The sequence below is a fragment of the Rhinopithecus bieti genome, unplaced genomic scaffold, assembly GCF_001698545.2.
Source record: "Rhinopithecus bieti isolate Rb0 unplaced genomic scaffold, ASM169854v2 scaffold_44779, whole genome shotgun sequence".
NCBI lineage: Eukaryota > Metazoa > Chordata > Mammalia > Primates > Cercopithecidae > Rhinopithecus > Rhinopithecus bieti.
The window spans coordinates 153,505-163,177 of NW_016817929.1; positions in this window are offsets into that span (position 1 = coordinate 153,505).

The following is a 9,673-nucleotide window of genomic DNA, read 5'->3' on the forward strand; positions in this document are numbered from 1 at the left end:
CTTCCAAGATGGCTTTTCCACTCACATGTCTACTGCTTGGGAGGAGTTGGGCTAAAATATGAGCTTGGCTTGTATTTGACCAGAGAGCCTCAGTGTGGTCTCTCCAGTATAAAGGACTGAGGCAGCTGGACTTATTACATGGTGGCTCTGGGCTCCAAGAGTGAGCATTCCAGTAAACAAGAGAGAAGTGCCATGGCCAATTATAACATGGCCTTGGAAGTCACCTGGCACCAATTTTGTCAGACTCTTGGTCAAAGCAGTCACAAACCTACACAGAATCAAATGGAGGCAGAATCCTGTGGGGCTGGGGGAGGACTGTCAAAGAGTCTTAATATCATGACACCAGGAAAATTTTAACAAAAGGAAAGTTGGGCCAGGCGTGGTGGCTCACGCCTGTAATCCCAGCACTTTGGGAGGCTGAGGCGGGTGGATCACCTGAAGTCAGGAGTTTGAGACCAGCCTGGCCAACATGGTGAAACCCCGTCTCTACTAAAAGTACAAAAATTAGCCTGGCATGGTGGCGCACGCCTGTAATCCCAGCTACCCAGGAGGCTGAAGCAGGAGAATCGCTTGAACTCGGGAAGCGGAGGTTGCAGTGAGCTGACATCGTGCCACTGCACTCCATGTACTCCAGCCTGGGTGACAAGAGCCCGACTCCATCTCAAAAAAACAAAGAAAAGAAACAAAACTTGGGGAGTGTGATGGTCTTTTGATGTGTCAACTTGACTAGGCTACAAGTCTCTTGCTATTCAAGTAAACACGAATCTAGGTGTTGCTGTAAAGGCATTTTGTAGATGAGATTGAAGCCCATGAACCCAGTTGGACTAAGTAGTATGGGAGATCATCCTCGATAATTTGGGTGGGCCTGATTAAATCAGTTAAAAGGCCTTCAAAAAAGAACTGAGGTTTCCCTGATGCAGAAGAAACTCCATCAGCGTACCACAGCTTCCAGCCTGCCCTTCCTGATGGGGTGCTCTTAGGGACTTTGGACTCGTCTAGTCACCCCCTCAATTGAGTAAGCCAACTCCTTGCCATACGTATCTTAAATATCTACTGGTTCCGCTTTTCTGGTTGAACCCTGACTGATACACATAATGATTCTAATATCTGATAAGCTAGATTTGAAAAGATCACAAGGGAATAAATGTGTTTGATGGAAAATACATATTTATCATAAATATACAGTATGTCCCTAACAATAAGGCCTCAAAATCATGATGTTGGGAGGAAAACATAACCAACAACTGAAGCTGGAAATTTAATACACCCTGTAGTGCACCTGTGGTGCTGCCAGGATCCTCCTTCAGGGTTGAGGCATCCATCCCAGCAGCTGCTGGGTGAGTGGCTGCTGATGGCTCACAGCTAAACACTTCCTTGGGAGTTGTCCTAACTGCAGGGGGCTGCCTCTCACAAGTCACATCTTCTCCCTGGGGGAAGTCCATATCCAAAGACTGCTCAGTGCAGGCCTCCAAGATCTGGCCCCCTGTCTTCAACTTGCAGCCTCTATAAAGGGCCACCTTGGCTTAAGAGTTCCCTGTGAGACCAACTGAGGCCTCTGAGCATTTAAACCTATTACTCTGTCCAATTCTCCTTATATCACTCCTGTGCAGGCATTTTTCTAGAGAACACTACCCAGTAATTACCTTGTATACAATTCTCCATCTCAGAATCTATTTTTAGGGAATCTGCTTTGCAGATTCCCTAAAATTGGTACCAGCAGTTGTTCCAAGAACGCAAACTCTAAAATGGAATCTTTTTCTTTTTGAGGCGGAGTCTTGCTCTGTCACCCAGGCTGGTGTGTAGTGGTCCAATCTTGGCTTACTGCAACCTTCGCCTCCTGGGTTCAAGCAATTCTCCCTGCCTCAGCCTCCCAAGTGGCTGGAATTACAGGCACCCACCACCACACCTGGCTAATTTTTGTATTTTTTAGTAGACACTGGGTTTTGCCATGTTGTCCAGGCTGGTCTTGAACTCCTGACCTCAGGTGATCTGCCCACCTTGGCCTCCCAAAGTGCTGGGATTCAAGGAATGAGCCATAAAATGGAGTTTTGAAACTGAGTTACCTGCCACTTTGCTGACAATGAGGGAGGGCCCTATGACTTGTGATTGGCAGAGTAATGATAGCATATGTCAGGCTGTAGCAATATGATTGTTAAAATTGTCAGTGGTGTTGAACTGGGGTAGAATATTGACAGAAGGGAATGCACTGGTGGGTGCTATATCTCAGATCTTTATAACGTTGGGGGAAGTGGTAATTCTAGAGATGATGGAATTGAATGACTATTACCAGGAGCTATTGACAATGAAAGGCTGATGGTGATTAGTGACAAATTTAAGGGAAAATGTGAGCATCAGAAGACTTCTTGAAGCCGTATAGCAAAACAGCTGAGAATCAGGCCCTAACTTCAGCTAAGATTGAATTCTAAATCCCAGCAAGTTTGCTATGCCAAGGTCAGGATCCTGCTGGGAAAGAAGTAGAACTCTGAGATTTGGAATGGGAACATTTTGATTTATGCATGCAAACACTTTCAAACACCAATCACTCTGAATTTCTTGGGCTTGCTAAAGTGGCCCACTCCTCCAAGTCTAAAGCTAGGGCTCTGCCTTGGGATCTACCTACCTTTTCCTCTCCCTACCCCATCCACTAAACCAATAACTAGAATTAAGTCACCAAAAAACCCAACAGGGGAAATTCTGGGCATGGTAACAGAGGAAAAGAACCATCCGCTGAAGTTACTACAGGCCCTAGTTTATATGTATATGTAGGAACCAGGACAGTATGTATGAGACTGGACCCTGAGGATGCTGGATCAAGAAGGTAGAACATATATTTGAGTACCAGAGAGTTTATTGAAAAGGAGCACACTCCTGGCTGGGCACAGTGGCTCATGCCTATAATCCAAGCACTTTGGGAGACTGAGGCAGGCGGCTTACCTGAGGTCAGGAGTTCGAGGTCAGCCTGGCCAGCATGTTGAAACCCCGTCTCTCCTAGAAATATAAAAAATTAGCCAGGCGTAGTGGCGGGCACCTGTAATCCCAGCAACTCAGGAGACTGAGGTAGGAGAATCACTTGAACCCGGGAGGTGCAGATTGCATGAGCCGAGATCGCACCATTGCACTCCAGCCTGGGTAACAAGAGCGAAATTCCGTCTTAAAAAAAAAAGAAAAAAGAAAAGAAAAGAAAAAAAGCACACTCTTGTGATACAGGATTTAAACACTCTGACAAGGATGCCCGGAGATGGGGATTAGAGAAATACATGGCTCATGTTAAGCAGAAAATGTCAGAATTGCTTGACAGAGGGTAAAATAAGAAGTTAAAAGGCTCAGGGAACTGGGCATACTAGCATAGGGTAGAGTATGTAAGGCTGCAATACTTACCAGCTGTCTATGTTTCATTGGAAAGTCTGGAAGATCATCTGCTGTGATAAAGAATGTGCTAGAGAGAGGCACCAGCATCATTGAGAAATTCTGTGATAGCTGTCCTCTGTAGGCTGAGGCTGACAGTAGGGGATTTTTACAAGACTGGGGCTCCCTGAGGATGGCTCCAGAAACAAGGTGAGCTCAACTCACATAATGAGCAATAAGATTAAAGTGGAAGATGGGGAGAGGAAAAAGGGAAGAGGTGCTTCAGAGAGCTTTCAAGGAGATTAATAGAACATGGTGTCTCTAAAGACAAGAAATATGGGCAAACAACAGGGGAAGTAATCAGTCTGTACAGTCAAGTGAAATAAAGGATGGAGAATCAAGAAATCAAGCCTGATAAAATGTAATAATCACTGCCATTTTCAGACCCAGAACCCATGACTGAAGAAGCCAGATCTTCAGAAGTCAGGACCCTCTCTCACCACCATGAATATATATGGTAATGATTTTCCCAGCCCCCTCCCACCCAAAGGGACCTATGGCCATTTACTCAGGTACACGGGGAAAAAGGGAATTTCAAGGCTGCTGGATAAAGGTTCGGGCGTTGTGGCTTACACCTGTAATCCCAGCACTTTGAGAGGCTGAGGCAGGTAGATCATGAGGTCAGGAGATCAAGACCATCCTGCCTAACATGGTGAAACCCTGTCTCTACTAAAAATACAAAAAATTAGCCGGGTGTGGGGGCGGGCACCTGTAGTCCCAGCTACTCAGGAGGCTGAGGCAGGAGAATGGAGTTGACGTTGATACTTAGGGATGTGAGGCAACATCATGATGACCTCTATATTAGAATGGAGGAGTGTGGGAGCCAGGTAGTCCATGAAAGTCTGTCTCATGGCAGACTCACAGGATTCATTGCCCTATTCAGTGGTAATTTCCCAAGACCTTGAATGTATAACTGGAATGGATGTACTTATTGTTGGCAAACCAAATTAGTTCCTTGGCCTATAGGGTAAGAGCTACCAAAAAGGCCAAATGGAATACTCTGAAACTACTTCCCTACCCCTTTCCTGGCCAAGACCTAAGTCAAAAAGTGTCACTTCCAGAGGGAATGGCAGAGATTCATGCCTCTCTTAATGACCTAAAAGGTACAAGGTGGCAGTCCTCATTGTATCCCCATTTGATTCAAGAGTCAGACCCTTCCCAAACCCATATGGATTATGAGGATGACAGTGGATTATTGTAAAAGATCAAACAAGAATTTTCTCCAATTGCTTTGTCAGAACAGACTGAGACATCCTCAATTACATGGCTTTGCTCTGGCAAGTATGTTCCATCTGCCAGGTGAGCAAGACATGGCAGGCAAGTTGGAGGCCTTGGTAAAATACAAGCACTACAGAGGGTGGAAATGGATCCTACACAGTTTCAGGGGCCTGCTACAGCAGTAACATTTTAGAGGCATGCCAGCAATGCTCTCCAATATAGAGGGTGGATTATTGTTTCACATTCCTACCTGTTTTTTTTTTTTTTTTTTTTTTTTGAGACTAAGTCTCACTCTGTCACCCAGGCTGGAGTGCAATGGTGTGATCTTGGCTCACTGCAACCTCCACCTCCCGAGTTCAAGCGATTCTCCTGTCTCAGCCTCCCGAGTAGCTGGGACTACAGGTGTGTGCCACCACGCCTAGCTAATTTTTTGTATTTTTAGTAGAGACGTAGTTTCACTGTGTTAGCCAGGATGGTCTCGAACTCCTGACCTTGTGATCCGCCTGCTTTGGACTCCCAAAGTCCTGGGACTACAGGCATGAGCTACCGTGTCTGGCCCACACTCCTACCTCTTAAGAAGGAAGCACAATCTGGATAAGACCTTTGGGTTTCTAAGGCGGAACATTTTAATTTGAGCAAGAATCATGACATGGAATGCTGTCAGCTCTGAGTGGGGCACAGAGCAGGAAAAGGCTAGGCAGCGGGTCCAGGCTGTAGTTCAAGCAGCACTTCCACCTGGGCCATATGACCCAGCAGCCATTATAGTAGTAGAGGTATCTGGGCCGGAAAAGACACCATGTGGAGTTTATGGCGAGTCCCACCGTGTGAATCACAATATAGACCCCTTGGATTATAGAATAGGTCTCATCATCTTCAGCAGAGAATTATGTGCCATTCAAAAATCAGCTCCCAGCCTGACACCGGGTAAAGCACTTGACCATGGAACATCATGTAACCCTGACCAGACCTGTTTATCATGAGCTAGGTTCCACCAGATGCTTTAAGTCATGAGGTCAAGCAAGTCTAGCAGTAATTCATAAATAGAATGGAAGTGGTGTATGTGAGTTTGGACATGTTTTAATATAGGTGTTACTATTATTTAAGTATAGTAAGTCCAGTAGATCAGAAGATGACTGGCATTAAAAAGATAGTTTGTAATACAGATCCCAAGAGAAGGGGGTATTCCATGCTATGGGGATCCCTGTGAAGAAGCACTGGGTTGGTCAGGAGGCAGAGGGTGGGGAACTGTGGTCAAGAGCATTTACTGTGGTTTCCATCAGAAGGAATGATGAGGCATGGTAAGTGGATTCAGAATTGACTAGTTTGACTTTTTTTTTTTTTTTTTTTTTTTTGAGACCGAGTCTTGCTCTGTCACCCAGGCTGGAATACAGTGGCATGATCTCGGCTCACTGCAACCTCCGTCTCCTGGGTTCAAGCCATTCTCCTGCCTCAGCCTCCCCAGTAGCTGGGATTACAGGCACCCACCACCATGCCCAGCTAATTTTTATATTTTTAGTAGAGACAGAGTTTCACCATGTTGGCCAGGCTGGTCTCAAACAGGCTGGTCTCCCAAAGTATTGGGATTACAGGTGTGAGTCACCGCGTCTGGCCAGTTTGAATAATTTTAGTGCTCTCTGGGGCATAGGTCTGTGCACAGTTGTCTGTTACTTAGGTGCAGTGTGGATGGAGGGAAGAAAAAGTGGGAGAGAGGAGTAATTCTTTTATTTTTTTTGGTGCTGGAGTGATTAGAGCAGGGGGATAGTGGCCCAGAAATAAAGAAGGTGGCTGGGGGTGTGGGCTCTGTACTAATTGGTTTGCATTTGAAAACTGCACTCACAGGCAAATTGTTAATTATCTCCAGGAATCAGCTACCCCTGGTAAGGGCAGTCCCTCCACAGTCAGGAAGGCTTCACATGTCAAAGCATCAGAATACAGAAAATAAAAGACATGGTTAACACAGGGCGAAAGCAGGACCAAAGTGCATAAGTAAGCTGCACAGGCAGATGGCCCAGCCTTTTATGGCATGATAACATGACACTTTCCCTCAGTGCACACCTGTGATGGTGTGGGGGAACCAGCTAATGGAGGAAGAAAAAGGCCAACCTTGGTTCATGGATAAGTTGGCCCAATATGTGGGTACCAGCTGAAAATGGACTGCTCCTACATCATAGCCCTATTTAGGAGTGGCCTTGAAAGAAACTGATGACAGAATATCCTTCCACTGGACAGAGCTTCTGGTGAACACCTGGGCATTTATTTTATGTAGAAAGAGTAGTGGACAGAAGTAAGGATACACATTAACAAAGATGGCTGGCTTGGATGGTTGGTCAAGGGACTTAGAAGATTGAAGGACTGGAGGCAAAGAGGTCTGGGGGAAAATGCAAGTGGATAGAGCCATACTAGGGGGCATGAAGTGTATCTTAGTTGGTTTTTGCTGCTATAACTGAAAATTGCAGAGTGCCTAATTTATAATGAACAGAACTTTATTGACTCATGGTTCTAGAGGCTTGGAAGTCCAATATCAAGAAGCCAGTATCTTGTGAGGGACTTCTTGCTGCATCATCCCATGTCAGAAGCATAAAGAGGGGGAGAGAGGGAGTAAAAGGGGCTGAAATTCCCCTTTGATAACAAACCCACATTCATGATAATGGCATTAATCCATTCACTCTGCTCTCAAACCTAATCACTTCTCATTAGGCCTTACCTACCAACATTGTTGATATTGGGGATTAATTTTCCAACATCATGCTTTTTGGGGGACACGTTCAAACCATGGCAGGGTGTGACAATCTTTATATTATATGTTAATGTTCATCAGAGAGGATCCACTATAGAAGAAGCATGAAACTACCAAGTAAACAGAAAGACTTGTCCAGTTGTCATCAGCCAATCTCTGCCATTAGCTACTCCCGTGCTGGCACAATGCATGATAGAGTACCCATGGAAGCAGGCATGGAGGCTGTGCATAGGTGGATGTCCATATGCTCCCATTCTCCAATGCTGATCTAACTATTGATGCTTTGAACACCCAACCTACTAGTAAGAGAACAATGCTGAATGCCTGGTGCAGTATAATCACTGGAGGAGCCCATCAAGCTCGGTAGCAAGTTCATTACATAGGACACTTTCCACTCTGGAAGGATCAGAGATAGATCTTGACTGGAAAAGACACATGTTTGGGATTCGAGTTTATCTGTCCTATCTGCAAAGTCTTGGACAGTAGAACTCTCCAAGAGTTCCAACCCAGGGTTCCAGGTAACATTCCTGTTATCTGGAGGGTTTCAAGAGTCCAGGAATGGAGATCCCTAAACAAGAGAAAGACCATGATTTGAGTTCCAGTTCTGCTACATGCTCCTCATATGTTCTCAAAGGAATCATTTAATCACCGTCCCACCTCTGTTTTCTTCCCCTTTTTAATGTAAAATTTTATTTTAATTGACAAATCATTATTGTAAAATTTTATGGGGTAAAAAATGATGCTTTGATATATGTATACATTGTGAAATGATTATATCAAGCTCATTAACATATACCTTATCTCACATATTTATCATTTTTTGTGTGTGGTGGGAATATTTAAAATATATTCTTTTAACAACTTGAAATATATAAGATGTTATTATTGTCTATGGTCACTGTGTTGCACAATAGATCTTGAAAACTTATTTCTCCTGTCTAACTGAAACTTTGTACCCTTTAGTCAACATCTTCCCATTCTCCACACACCCCCACCGCCAGCAACTGGAAGCCACCATTCTACTCTCTACTTCTAGCTTTTTTATATTCCACAAATAAGCGAGATCATGCAGTATTTGTCTTTCTGTGCCTGCCTTATTTCACTTAATGTAATGTCCTCCAGGTTCATCCACGTCGTTGCAAATTTCCCTCTTTCAAATGGATGAATAGTATTCTATTGTGTATATATACCACTTTTTTTTTTTTTTTTTTACAGAGTCTCACTCTGTCGCCAGGCTGGAGTGCAGTGGCGTGATCTCAGCTCACTGCAACCTCCACCTCCCAGGTTCAAGTGATTCTTCTGTCTCAGCATCCCAAGTAGCTGGGACTACAGGGGCACGCCACCACGCCCAGCTAATTTTTGTATTTTTAGTACAGGTGGGGTTTCATAATGTTGGACAGTATGGTCTCAATCTCTTGACCTCCTGATTTGCCTGCCTTGGCCTCCCAAAATGTTGGGATTACAGGTGTGAGTGACCACGCCTGGCCACATTTTCTTTATCCATTTATTTGTTGATAAACACTAAGGTTGATTCCCTATCTTGGCTATAATGAATAATGCTTCAATGACCATGGGAATGCAGATATCTCTTCAACATGCTAATTTCAATTCTTTTGTATGTATACCCAGATGTGAAATTGCTGGATCATATGCTAATTCTAGTTTTGGTTTTTTGAGGAACCTCCATACTGTTTTCTATAATATCTTGGCTGTGCTAATTTACATTCCCACCAACAGTGTACAAGGGTTTCCTTTTCTTCACATCCTCACCAACATTTGCTATCTTCTGTCTTTTTGATCATTGCCATTCTAACAGGTATGAGGTGATATCTCATTGTGAATTTAATTTGCATTTTCTTGATGATTAATGATGTTGAGCATATTTTCCCGAATCTGTTGGTCACTGGTACATCTTTTGAGAAATGTCTGTTCACATTCTTTGCCCATTTTTAAGTTTTGTTGTTGTTATTGTTTTCTTGCTGTTGAGTTGTTTGAGTTCCTTATACATTTTGGATACTAACCCTTTATCAGATGTATCATTTGCAAATACTTTCTCCCACTCGGTGGGTTGTCTCTTCACTCTGTTAATTTTTTCCTTTGCTGTGCCGAGCTTTATAGTTTGATGTAACCCAATTTGTCTATTTTTGCTTTTGTTGTCTGTATCTTCTGGGTCATAGCCAAAAAAATCATTGCCAGGCCAATGTCATGGAACTTTTCTTCTAATAGCTTTACAGTTTTAGGTCTTATATTTAAGTCTTTAATCCACTTTGAGTTGATTTTTGTACACGGTATAAGGAGACCCCCATTTTCTAG